Raw genomic sequence first — 14813 nt, 5'->3', positions numbered from 1 at the left:
GCTCTCCTTCACTCCAGTCGCCATCACTACCACCTGTTGACCCTCCGTCACTACCTTCAGTGACTCACTTTACAAACGCCCTTACAATATAGTTCTGTGGCGCCTCTCCTGCCATGATTTTGAGAATATAGGCAACAGTAACTAGCGTACCATAAACATCAACTCAAACCAATTGCATCTTTGCTCCTTCCCAACCATTGTCATTCTCTCTGCTATGTGCAAGTGGTCCGTAAGTTTATGGTAAATATGTAGGTATTTAAAAAAAAAAAAAAATATATCTTCTAGTTCGGGAAATGCACACTCAGACAAACCACTTCTAGTGAAAACAAATAGTAGAACTGTCCCCCATACCAAGTTATATAACATGGTAAAAGAAAGAAAATATATATATATATATATATATATATATATATATATATATATATATATATATATATATATATATATATATATATATATATATATATATATATATATATATATATATATATACGGGAATGAGTTCTCTTAGACCTCAAAAATAATTATCTGTGAAACACTTACAGGAGAGGCAACACTCGCACGACTTCCCCTTGCACTTGCCGTTGACAACTTTAGTCTTGCAGGTGTGTTTCTGGTTGCACTTCCCGCCGACTTTGGCGCATTTTTTCGATGTTTTGCACTTTTTCTTGGGAGAGGCGTCGTCGTCGTCATCGCCGTGGCCACCACCAGAGGAAGGATAATAACCATTGCCACCCGAAGTCCTCCCGATCTTTTCTACAGCTTGTTTAACTTCTTTACCCGTCTTGGGTTGTTTTTTCTCGTATTGCCGTTCCTTGTTGCTGCTTTTGACTTTCTTTTTGCTCTTTTTAATATTTTTGGATTTCTTCAATTTGTTCTTGCGTTGTTTCCCCTTTTCTGCAAAATCTTTTCCTCGCAGATTTTTGTGTTTCCTAAGACCATTCTTTTTTACTTTCTTTTTGCTCTTTTTAATATTTTTGGATTTCTTCAATTTGTTCTTGTCTTGTTTCGCCTTTTTCGCAAAATCTTTTCCTCGGAGATTTTTGTGTTTCGTGAGACCATTCTTTTTGACTTTCTTTTTGCTCTTTTTAATATTTTTGGATTTCTTCAATTTGTTCTTGCGTTGTTTCGCCTTTTTCGCAAAATCTTTTCCTCGCAGATTTTCGTGTTTCCTGAGACCATTCTTAAGTTTATTGGCAGATTTGCTTAACTTTTCTTTCTTGTTACCTCTTGTGTTTTTGTTTGTTTGTCTGCCACTTTTATCATTATCTGTGATTCTTTTATTTTGTTTAGATTTCTTCAAAGGTGCCTTGCCATAAATTTTGGATTTTGTTTTCTTTGATTTGTTTATTTTTCCTTCTTCACGATTGTCTTTCCTGTTTTTGTTAAGCTTACCTAAAGTGGGGTCTTTCTGTCCCTTAGGGACTTTTTTGAAGGTTCGACTTATTTTGCCACTGTCAGTACTGTCGACTCCTCGCCCTCCATTCTTGGTGCGGTCAGCTCCTCGCCCTCCATTCTTGGTGCGGTCAGCTCCTCGCCCGCCATTCTTGGTGCGGTCAGCTCCTCGCCCGCCATTCTTGGTGCGGTCAGCTCCTCGTCCTCCATTCTTGGTGCGGTCAGCTCCTCGTCCTCCATTCTTGGTGCGGTCAGCTCCTCGCCCGAAATTCTTGGTGCGGTCAGCCCCACGTCCTCCATTCTTGGTGCGGTCAGCCCCACGTCCTCCATTCTTGGTGCGGTCAGCCCCACGTCCTCCATTCTTGGTGCGGTCAACTCCTCGTCCTCCATTCTTGGTGCGGTCAGCTCCTCGTCCTCCATTCTTGGAGCGGTCAGCTCCTCGCCCGCCATTCTTGGTGCGGTCAGCTCCTAACCCGCCATTCTTGGTGCGGTCAGCTCCTCGCCCGCCCTTCTTAGTGCGGTCACCTCCTCGCCCGCCCTTCTTGGTGCGGTCAGCTCCTCGCCCGCCCTTCTTGGTGCGGTCAGCTCCTCGCCCGTCACTCCAGATTGTACTACTTGCCCCATTCTTTCCCTCAGTCTTATGGGGGTGAGGTTTTCCCACATTCTTGACAAAAAGTTTTAATTTCCCTTTTCCTCGAGGTTTCTCATCTCCATTAATGCTTGAACTTTTCCCTTTCTTTCCTATGCGATGAATCTCATTGTCCTTAGTATACAAATTTCTACTCTTCTTTTTCTTGAGAAATTTTCCCTCAATCTTGTTACGTTCCGCTTCTTTTTTACTCCCGACAAAATGGCGTTTTTGTCCGTTGTTGACCTCAGGCACTCCTCTTTCTTGAATAATATCAGTAGCATCATTTTTATGGCTGATTCTATGAGCAGCGTTTCCAGAATCTCTTGGCTTATCTTTGAGGCCTCTCAGTTTCTCAGAATGTCTGTGCTTCTTGGGCTGCAAGTCTTGAACGCTCTTCTCCTGACGGTTGGATACATTTCTCTCTCCATCCACAGTTACCTGCAGAGTAGACTGTTTTTAAAATAAAACAAATAGTTTAACGTTCAGAGGTAATTATTTTTTATGTTCAGTAAGATTTAGAAATTGTATCAGAAAGGTATGAAGTATCATCAACATATGAAACATTTGTAGATTTTATTTTAATTACATTAACAAAACAATTAAAAACACACACACAAATATAATTGAAAATTCCACACCCCAGAAGTGACTCGAACAGAGACAGCCAGGAGCACTATGCAACTGGCAAACATGGTACCTTAACCACTTGACCAACCGTGACCGTACAAAAGATGTTGGTAGCCGAGGCTATATGCCCAATATTCCGACGGCACTTGGTGGTAAGCTTTGGCATAGTTATTTCATCGAATCACCTTACTTTGTGGGGCTACGTGAGCAACACAAATGGGAATGTACTATGGAACATGAACACTAGCTGCTTAGTGCTCTTGACTGTCTGGGTTCGAGTCACTTATGGGGTGTGGAGTTTTCCGTTACACATATGCTTGGGCACCATTTAAGCTTGTTCGCATTTGCGTTACTCACGTGGCCCCACAAAGTGAGGTGATTCGATGAAATGACTATGCTCATGCTTACCAAGTGTCGTCGAGATATTGGGGATATAGCCTCGGCTACCAACGTCTTATGTACAGTCACGGTTGGTCAAGTGGTTAACGTATCATGTACGCCAGATGCATAGTGCTAGCTTCTTGGCATATATACATATATATATATATATATATATATATATATATATATATATATATATATATATATATATATATATATATATATATATATATATATATATATGTCGTACCTAATAGCCAGAACGCACTTGTCAGCCTACTATGCAAGGCCCGATTTGCCTAATAAGCCAAGTTTTCCTGAATTAATTTAATTTCTCTATTTATTTTCTTATGAAGTGATAAATCTACCCATTTCATTATGTATGAGGTCAATTTTTTTTTATTGGAGTTTAAATTAACGTAGATATATGACCAAACCTAACCAACCCTACCTAACCTAACCTAACCTATCTTTATAGGTTAGGTTAGGTTAGGTAGCCGAAAAAGTTAGGTTAGGTTAGGTTAGGTAGGTTAGGTAGTCGAAAAACAATTAAATCATGAAAACTTGGCTTATTAGTCAAATTGGGCCTTGCATAGTAGGCTGATAAGTGAGTTCTGGCTACTAGGTACGACATATATATATATATATATATATATATATATATATATATATATATATATATATATATATATATATATATATATATATATATATATATATATATATATATATATATATATATATATAGATATATATATATATATATATATATACACACACACACACACACATATATATATATATATATATATATATATATATATATATATATATATATTTATTTATATATAAATATATGTATGTATATATATATATATATATATAAATATATATTTATATATATATATATATATATATATATATATATATATTTATATATATAGAACCATGGAGGTTCTATATTTCATGTGAGAGAAATCTTCAAACCTCTTTACCGATTGCTTTGAAATTTTGACACAACGCTGCATTCGAATTGGCGCGTCTTTTTATATATCTACTATATACATGCCTCACCTGTGACAGGAAAAAATAGTTTTTTTTAAAAAACAGCGCCATCTTTTGGACGTAAGGGGCAACACACGGTGTAATCTCCGAAAATTCTTCACTAATTGCTTTGAAATTTTGACACAACGTTGCATTCGATAGGGGCATCTTTTTATATACCTACTATATACATGCTACCCCTGTGACAGGTAAAAACATGCGTTTTTTTTAAAACAGCGCCATCTGTTGCACATAATGGCACAACCCGTTCTCGCAAATTTAATAAGTCAATATTGACTTATTAAATATGTGCATAGGTGACATACTTAAAATAATAGATATCCTTAAAAAGATTCATAGAAAACACCGACCTTACCTAACCTACTTAGTATGTTAAGATAAGCATCTTATTGCTTCGTAATTACAATTATTACCTTACCTATAATAGGTATAGGTTAAGTAATAATTGTAATTACGAAGCAATAAGATGCTTATCTTAAGATACTAACAAGGTTAGGTAAGGTTGGCGTTTTCTATGAATCTTTTTAAGGGTATCTATTATGTTTAGTATATCACCTATGCACGTAGTTAATAAGTCAATATTGACTTTACGAATTTGCGAGAACGGGTTGAATGGCAACATGCACGCTATACTAAATATATCAAGAATTCCATTGAAATGTTTCCGATAGCATTGATAAATTGTATTTTCATAGATTTCAATTTATTTTATTTTTATTGAATTATTTTGTGTGATATTGTGTTGGAATTGAGCTGTGTTGTTCAATACCGTTCATTTCGTAGGTATAAGTATAGATGCCACACCTGTGACAGGTAAAACTATGCTTTTCTTGAAAAAACAGCGCCATCTGTTGCATGTAAGAGCAACAGACATGCTATTCCAGTATGTTACAATTCCATTTCAATGTTTCTGATTGCATTGACAAATTGAATTTTCATAGATTTTGATTTATTTTCATTTTGATTTAATTATTTTCTGTGAATTGCATTGGAATTGAGCTGTGTTGTTTACCAGATCGTTCATTTTGTGAGAATAGTTTATTTTTATATTTTTTTCATATTTTCATTTCATTTTTTAACTGTTTTTCTTATATTTCAGTGATGGGAACATCAGATCACTTGATGTTCCCAATTTTCTGATGGGAACATCAGACCATTTGGTAAGGCATCAGACGAGGGAGTGGGGAATAGTGGGAATGATGAGGGGACGGAAGTGAGAGATGGTGGGGAGGAAGAGGGGACAAGGGATGTGGTAATGGTGGGAAAGGACAAGGGGACGGTGGAGTTGTGGATGGTGGGACGAGGGGATGGGGGAATGGAGAATAGTGGAGAGGACAAAGGGACAGAGGAGTGGGGCATGGTGGGAAGGAAGAAGGGATGGTGGAGTGGGGAATGGTGGGGAGGACGAGGGAACGATGGAGTGGGGAATGGTTGAGAGGCCGAGGAGACGAGTGAGGGGGGAATGGTGGGGAGGAATGGGGGACAGGGAAGGTTGCTGTGGCTCAGCAACACATGTGCATTGCTGAGCCACAGCAACGCGTGGTCGGGTACTGTTGGTTCACTAATATTTCTTGGTATTATTTGGTCTTAAACACTTTGGTCCAGAAAAGAATGTACAAATAATTTGTACAGACTGCATACTCTGCATGCATGGTTTTAAATTACTAGGTTCCGTGATAAATTGCACGATACAGTAGATTTTAACCTTTCCAAAATATAATTTTTAGTTTAATTTTCCCTGTTTATTTAACTCAAATTTACTGCAGCACCAATACAAATATTCAAACATTTGATGCAAAAATAATCCACATACATTAAAGCATTTATATTACAACTATTACAAAAGGATAGACTTAATGACCCTTGGAAGTTATGAAATAAATAGTCATTATTATAAATTTACTAACCAAAATTGCAAAGAGAATGGCATATAACCAGAAGAGGGATGAAAATTTGCCTGTGAAATACTTAAATATATTTAACAAGACAGGAAATAGCTAATATACTGACCAAATACTGGCTGCGCTTAAGAAACTTACTTGCCAGAAATTATAGTCTACTAAACCTTAAAATCTCCGCTGTAGACCCTTACGTTTTGTAATTTCTGGAAATTGAAATACAGACGGTACTCTTGTTAATGTTGCACTCTTCTTATACCAATCCAGCAGTGCTGTTAGTATTGGCAACTTCTTTCTTATTATTTATATGAATGTTAGCTTATTCAGATGTGTTTGAAGTTTAAGTTAAGAATCCATCACAAAATATTTGAATCTTAGTACATATTTTTTTTTAAATCTGCAACAAGGCTAATTGGGCCTTTTTTCACTAACTGGGCCTTCTCACATGTCACTACTTTTATCCAACAACTATGACTTATGCATTTTTGTATTAGTTCTATAACCATTTAAGTGACAGTAACACACAACACTTTTGGTACAGATTAAGATATCATTCATACCTGCAACAGAAGAAAAATGCAGAAGACGCAGCCAGCCAACACAAAAGCCTTCATGCTGGTGGCGTGCAGCTGGAACTGCAGAAGTGACTCGGCTCCTGCCTCTACCGATACTGCTGCAGAGGACTACACCGACAAGAGTCAGCAACGGGGTCTCAGAGCTCTGTTACACCGACGAGTGATAGCAATAGGTGTTCGAAGCCTCGTCTCTCCAAATGCCAGCAGCAGAGCAGACCTCAGCTTCACACCACATCTGCCAAACGCTGCAACAAATCTGAGAGTAAATATTGTCAAAAACCTTATATAAATAAGTAGGGGTGCATCTGTGTGGGCCCACCTGTGTAGTCGATTTGCAGGTGCATAGTTCAGTGCTCTCTGGGGGAATCAACGTAAATACATAACGAGTGTGTCATGGTTCACGGATTTCTACCCTTGTTTATCAACTTTATTTTATTAACGTAGTTGACTCGTTTTATTACTGTTTAGTTATCTACTTGGTGTTATTCGCTAGCCCCCCCAAAAAAGATAAGCAGGTTAAAAGAACTAAACTTAAATGAAAAACAAAAACAAAAAAAAAATGAAATTATAGAGAAAATATAAATTAAAATTAAAAACCTAAAATATACATCACGTATATCTATAAATACAGTAATACACACTCTTGGGGCCTCGCTGCTGAGTGGACAGTGCTTGGGGGTCGTAGTCTTAAGGGCCCTAGTTTGATTCCAGGCGGAGGCGAAAACAAATGGGTAGAGTTTCTTTCACCCTGATGCATCTGTTCACCTAGCAGTAAATTTGTACCTGGAAGTTAGACAGCTGATATGGGCTCCTTCATGGAAAAGTGTGAGTGTGTGTGTGTGTGTGTGTGTGTGTGTGTGTGTGTGTGTGTGTGTGTGTGTGTGTGTGTGTGTGTGTGTGTGTGTGTGTGTGTGTGTGTGTGTGTATGTGTGTGTGTGTGTGTGTGTGTTTATGTGCGTGTGTGTGTGTGTGTGTGTTTGTGTGTGCACATGTAATAGAAATATATTTATAGATATAATAGAGGAAAAGTAGATTGGTTAGAAAGGCGGGGTCCAAGAACTAACAGCTTGATTCTGCAGTCACAGAAATAAATGCACACACACACACACACATTCTGTGTGGAAAATCTACGAGTGATTATTTTATTAAATTTATTTATTATTGAATGTACTGTAGTTATTTTAATTATTGATTAATAATTATTTTATTAAGCGGACTGTATAGATTATTATCTAAAATTACTGCAAAATTTCCACTTCACACATTTGGAGGGTTATTATTATTAACCAATTTTTAAACAGTATTTAAACGGTTAACATTATTATTTTCTCTAAACTGAATTAAAACAGTTAGTGGATGTGGTTAATATAAGTGAATTATAGCCGTGTCTGACTAGAAGGCTTCCACAATTATCTTGGAACCAGTGTTGAACACGTGAGTGGGCCTGGCTGTAATGGAGGCATCGGTTTGTGATGCCGCCTAAACATAGATGGCAATTCTTCGCTATCGGTGTTGTCTGGACTCCAGCCTGCCTAGACAATACAATGTGGATAGGCACAAACTACACAAATTATTATTATTATTATATATATGGCATAATTTTGGCTCAGTTTACTCGAGTTATTAAACTCGCCTATTTTGGGTTTGTCATGCCATATAACCGTCACACCTAAAAGATTTTATATTGGCCAACTAAGAACTAGATAAGACGGAATATAAGTCCTTCCCTGTGTTGTCGTAGTCAAATACGTCAGTTGAAATAGGTACTGATTATTGCGAATAATGGTCCCGCCTCTCAACTATCAATAAACTGGTGTACAGATTCCTGAGCCTACTGGGCTCTATTATATCTACATTTAAAACTGTGTATGGAGTCAGCCTCCACCACATCACTGCCTAATGTATTCCATCCGTCAACTACTCTGACACTGAAAAAGTTCCTTCTAACGTCCCTGTGGCTCATGTGGGTACTCAGTTTCCACCTGTGTCCCCTTGTTCGCGTCCCACCGGTGTTGAATAGTTTATCCTTGTCTACCCGGTCGATTCCCCTGAGGATTTTGTAGGTTGTGATCATGTCTCCCCATTACTCTTCGGTCTTCCAGTGTCGTAAGGTGCATTTCCCGCAGCTTTTCCTCGTAACTCATGCCTCTTAGTTCTGGGATTAGTCTAGTGGCATACCTTTGGACTTTTTCCAGCTTCGTCTTGTGCTTGACACGGTACGGGCTCCATGCTGGGGCCGCATACTCCAGGATTGGTCTTACATATGTGGTGTACAAGATTCTGAATGATTCCTTACACAGGTTCCTGAACGCTGTTCTGATGTTAGCCAGCCTCGCATATGCCGCAGACGTTATTCTTTTTATGTGGGCTTCAGGAGACAGGTTTGGTGTGATATCAACTCCTAGATCTATCTCTCTGTCCGTTTCATTAGGTACTTCATCTCCTATTCTGTATCCTGTGTCTGGCCTCCTGTTTCCACTGCCTAGTTTCATTACTTTGCATTTACTCGGGTTGAACTTCAACAGCCATTTGTTGGACCATTCACTCAGTCTGTCTAGGTCATCTTGTAGCCTTCTACTATCATCCTCTGTTTCAATCCTCCTCATAATTTTTGCATCATCGGCAAAAATTGAGAGAAACGATTCTATACCCTCTGGGAGATCATTTACATATATCAGAGACAGTATATGTCCAAGGACTGACCCCTGCGGGACTCCACTTGTAACGTCTCGTATGTGTGTGTGTGTGTCCTACTCTCATTGTAGGTACCTAAGTGTACCTGTTGTAGTTCCGGATGTTCGTGATTCCTATAATTGGCTATGCATTGTTATGTTTATATGTAAGTGGATGCGAGCTTTCTAGATTGCCTTAGATTGGAATAATAATAATTATGAATTTAGAGACACCTGTCGTTATGATCTCCATATACTGTTTGAGAGTATTAAGTTGTATGAGATTAACAGAGATGCGCTTAACACATTAAGAGGATTGCCAGATGAATTTTTTCAGCTCCCTTCTGCACTGGAATTTGTGCACAGTAGGTGTGCACAGGAGCGTGTGCACCATAGCACAAGGTTAAGAAATACAACTCTTAAACTGTCTTGCGGGATGTCTACGGATAGCCCTTGATGAGTGCTAGTCATTAAAGCTATTGTGGTTGCTGTACCGAGTCTGTAGAGAAAGTTATATCAGGGAGTTGATTTCAGGTGAATTTTTTACGAGTTCAAGAGGAGAGAAGGAGGTTGGGGGGTTAACAGTTATAGGGTGACCCCCATCTTTGAGCCCCTTCATGCCAGGGGAAGAGCGTCGTCTCGGTAGAACGTGATTGGCCGACGCTCCGGGCCTCGGAGATGCTTAGCTGTAATTGGTGCCTATGATTTTCTCCACCCTTAGGGAGCCGGTCGGCCGAGCGGACAGCACGCTGGACTTGTGATCCTGTGGTCCTGGGTTCGATCCCAGGCGCCGGCGAGAAACAATGGGCAGAGTTTCTTTCACCCTATGCTCCTGTTACCTAGCAGTAAAGTAGGTACCTGGGTGTTAGTCAGCTGTCACGAGCTGCTTCCTGGGGATGGAGGCCTGGTCGAGGACCGGGCCGCGGGGACACTAAAAAACCCCGAAATCATCTCATCTCAAGATAACCCTGATGCTCCTGTTACCTAGCAGTAAATAGGTACCTGGGAGTTAGACAGCTGTTATGGGCTGCTTCCTGGGTGTGTGTGTGTGGGGGGGGGGAGGTAGTAGTTAGTAATAGTTGATTGATTGACAGTTGGGAGACGGGCCGAAAGAGCAGAGCTCAACCCCCGCAAGCACAACTAGGTGAAAACAACTAGGTGAATACACATACACACACATGCGGAGAATAATTTGGTCGGGAGTCTATACATTAAAGGACGGATGGTTAGAAAGGCAGGGTCAGAATGATTTGTTGTCACCCGAACCTATCTAGATCTTTATAACAAATCCTGTAGTTTCCAAGTGTTGGGACCAGTTAATTTAAATTAATTTCATGTACACTCGCTTCAATGTTCTTGAAACACAAGGCGCAGTGTCCTCTCCTGATTCTATAGTGGAAATAGCCGAATTTGTTTGATTTTTATAGCCTAGAATGGACGAGTTGATGCTAGAGACACGAAAGGGTCATAGGGATGCAAGGAAATGCTGTAGTCTTAAAGGCGTAATAAAATGGAATAAATTAGGTGAGCAAGTAGTGAAAAAGAAGGTAACTTCCATTAAAAGTCTGACAAAATAGATAACGACAGATGAGTCCACTATTCTCAGCGCATACACACACACACACACACACTCGCTAGTAAAGTTATCGGAGGACATGGAAACAAATCCAATCTGTACTTGATACTTTATTTGTCCAGAAATGATTAGAATCATTGATTCGTGTATCTCTCGAGAATATCGACCTAAAGCTGAAATAATGACAGCCGTGAACATACAACATTGTAAATATAAGGAAATTAAAGCGATACAGATATATAAGATTAAAAACAACTTGGTAGGCAGGAAACACTAGCAACAATATATTAAATAAGAAACGCATAAAGAAAATTTATAGTTAATGCATTTTCGCAGTTTTTTAAAGAGAGCAAAGATTGTTGACTACTAAGATGATAAATACTAAGCTGAAGATTATATTCAGCTCTTTTATACTAAGCTGAAGGTTCTGTTGACAACGTTTCGTCTGAGAGTTTCTGTGAATAACGTCTCGTCTGTCAGTTTCTGTGGACATCGTGTCGTGTATGAGTTTCTTTAGATAACATCTCATGAGTAAATTTTTGTGGATAACGTCTCCTCTGAGTTTCTGTGGACAACGTCTCATTTAGGAGTTTTTGTAGATAATGTACGTCATCTATGAGATTCTAAATGTGATATATATCTCAATGCACAAAGTCGTGCTTGCATAAGTGCTTGCAAGACGTGTGTCAAGTTGAGTGTCTATGGATTCGTCTTCATATAAGGAGTCCACTGAGGTCAACAGTTTTGACTTGGGTCGTCCCATTTAAATTGAGAATGCAAGGCTACAGTACCCTTTGTCAAGGGTACCGCTGTTGAAGTTAACATGACGGCACTGGGCACCCTGGTGCCGCTGCCAATCAGATGAATTTACGGAAAACACGGGAAAGACCTATGCATGTGATTAGCTGACGGGGTGATGAGGTCACGGAGTCCTGGAGGGTTCGTGAAGTACCCCCCGGGTTTCATTCCCCCGAGGACTCTCCAGGAGGAGGATTGCCTTACGAGCTCTGAAGCAAGGCCTCTTTGTCCTAAGTCCTCAGAGAACAGTTTACCTAAACACCAGTACTATTCCAAATCCGAATCACTGGGTGACACAGGTGTCAAAGGATTTATCTACATCTTTAAGGAAGACACGAATTTCTGACACCAGCAACAGTTCAAGGAAGCGTCTAGGCCACGGGTATTTGTATGGATAATTATAGCAGTGTGAAATACCTGTGAAAGAGAGAGACGTGTGATTTCATAGAAAGCAGAGATATCGGTGAAATCTTAAGTAACCGGCAAGGGAGAGCAGTGTACTCTCGTATCGAATCTTAAGTCATCTTCGTAATATTCAGTGTTACATGGGTGTCTTAGCATCATTATTGATAATCAGCTTTGGAAGGTCACAAGAATTGTGAAAGATTTTAAAGGAATAAGAACTCGTGGAGGTTTGTGCTGTCGGGGTCGAGAGGTGAGGAGGTACCTCATCCTGAAAACAGCGTGCGTGTTCGTGCGTTCTAAAGCCACACGGGAAATGAGAAGTGGAAGTAGTGTAAAGCTTCTTTTCTCACAAAGTGGGTCGATGTACAAGAATTCAAAGAGACTGTGTTGAGTGGTTTATAATTTACGCTAGAGTCATTGATGATCGTGTCAAGATGGTTAGCCAACTCGCGTGGTATAGCCAAATTACTCTTGGATTTATTAATTCATCTGAAAGCTGGAGGTGTGAGCTTGATTCAACATTTGGATGTAAGTGTTGGGCTCCCTCGCTAAGAAATCTGCAGTCTTACCGTGACGTCTAGAGACGCCTGGATCATCGTCGAGGGAGTATCAATGATGTAATTGAATGTAAGTACAAAACCCGGGTTAATTAAGTGCTGTTTATGTGCACATATTAATTTTGGGTGATCAGTAATCAACCAATCTCGGATCGATGAGAGTATATCTCACAACGATCTTTCTCTGTGTTTGGTTTCATGGAGATTGTGAAGTGTTACACTGTCAACTCGGGGGAGGTTACCTTAAGATGATTTCTCAAGACCGTTCTGGCCTTCATCTCCACGTGGAATACCTAGACCTTGGTGTTTGCTCACGCCTAGGGGGTGTATTAGTTTGTTCTGTGGTTGTGACTTTCTCCAAAGTGACCTCTTGCAGTGTGGCCCGCACTGGTGTAGGTGCGGTTGCAAGCAATTGCAGGGTGTTGCAGGAGGCAACAATAGCCAGGCAAACATTCGAATCCACGTCCCAAAACTAAGTAAACTCTCACATTCTGGCGCAGCAACACGGGGCGTTACTGTGACTGTCTGTGGAAGTGGTTTCCTCCTACTGGACAAAGTCTCGTCTGTGAGTTTCTGAGGATAACGTCTGGTCTGTGAGTTTCTGTGGATAACGTCTGGTCTGGGAGTTTCTGTTGATAACGTCTGGTCTGTGAGTTTCTATGGATAACGTCTGGTCTGGGAGTTTCTGAGGATAACGTCTGGTCTGTGAGTTTCTGTGGATAACGTCTGGTCTGGGAGTTTCTGTTGATAACGTCTGGTCTGTGAGAGTCTGTGGATAACGTCTGGTCCGTGAGTTTCTGTGGATAACGCCATATCTGTGAGTTTCTGTGGATAACGTCTGGTCTGGGAGTTTCTGTTGATAACGTCTGGTCTGTGAGTTTCTGTGGATAACGTCTGGTCTGGGAGTTTCTGTGGATAACGTCTCGTCTGTGAGTAAATGTGCATAACGTCTCGTCTGTAAGTTTCTGTGGATAACTTGTTCTAATAACTTGTGATTCGGAACAATCTCTTGTAAAAAAAAAGTATATATAAAATGTTTGTAATTATTGAAATCTGATGTAAATTTGTTAAAATGTATAATTTTACTTAATCAATTCGTACTATTAGGGAAGCCAACAAGATTTTCGAGCCTGGTCTAGTTCAGATCTCTTGTTTCATTCTTGACTGTTGCATGTCATTGTATTTTAACATACTGTTCACTGGTCGATTGTATTTCTATTAGCCAGCTCATTGCGTTTCATGTTATATGCGTTACTAAAGACTTAATTTTTACCTGTGAAGCAATTCGCTATTTCATTTGTAGTTTAGAACTATAGGCTGTGAACAACTGATAAGGTGACCATCTAAGCACAGTTTACTGTGATGGGTTGAGACGTTTGGCACGGCCTTTACTGTTTAACCTGTCACAGTCGTTGCAGCTGTGTCAGTAGTGGTTGTTGCAGCTGTGTCAGTGGTGGTTGTTGCAGCTGTGTCAGTGGTGGTGGTTGCAGCTGTGTCAGTGGTGGTTGTTTCAACTGTTTAAGTGGTGGTGGTTGCAGCTGTGTCAGTGGTGGTGGTTGCAGCTGTGTCAGTGGTGGTGGTTGCAGCTGTGTCAGTGGTGGTTGTTTCAGCTGTTTAAGTGGTGGTTGTTGCAGCTGTTTAAGTGGTGGTTGTTGCAGCTGTGTCAGTGGTGGTTGTTGCAGCTGTGTCAGTGGTGGTGGTTGCAGCTGTGTCAGTGGTGGTTGTTGCAGCTGTGTCAGTGGTGGTTGTTGCAGCTGTGTCAGTGGTGGTTGTGGCAGCTGTGTCAGTGGTGGTTGTTGCAGCTGTGTCAGTGGTGGTGGTTGCAGCTGTGTCAGTGGTGGTTGTTGCAGCTGTGTCAGTGGTGGTTGTTGTAGCTGTGTCAGTGGTGGTTGTTGCAGCTGTGTCAGTAGTGGTTGTTGCAGCTGTGTCAGTGGTGGTTGTTACAGCTGTGTCAGTAATGGTTGTTGCAGCTGTGTCAGTAGTGGTTGTTGCAGCTGTGTCAGTGGTGGTTGTGGCAGCTGTGTCAGTAGTGGTTGTTGCAGCTGTGTCAGTGGTGGTTGTTGCAGCTGTGTCAGTAGTGGTTGTTGCAGCTGTGTCAGTGGTGGTTGTTGCAGCTGTGTCAGTAGTGGTTGTTGCAGCTGTGTCAGTGGTGGTTGTTGCAGCTGTGTCAGTGGTGGTTGTTGCAGCTGTGTCAGTGGTGGTTGTTGCAGGTGTGTCAGTAGTGGTGGTTGTA

This window comes from Procambarus clarkii, chromosome 74 (assembly GCF_040958095.1).
Source record: "Procambarus clarkii isolate CNS0578487 chromosome 74, FALCON_Pclarkii_2.0, whole genome shotgun sequence".
NCBI classification, from domain to species: domain Eukaryota; kingdom Metazoa; phylum Arthropoda; class Malacostraca; order Decapoda; family Cambaridae; genus Procambarus; species Procambarus clarkii.
The sequence above is the reverse complement of the archived record's forward strand: the minus strand, read 5'-3'. Positions refer to the sequence as shown.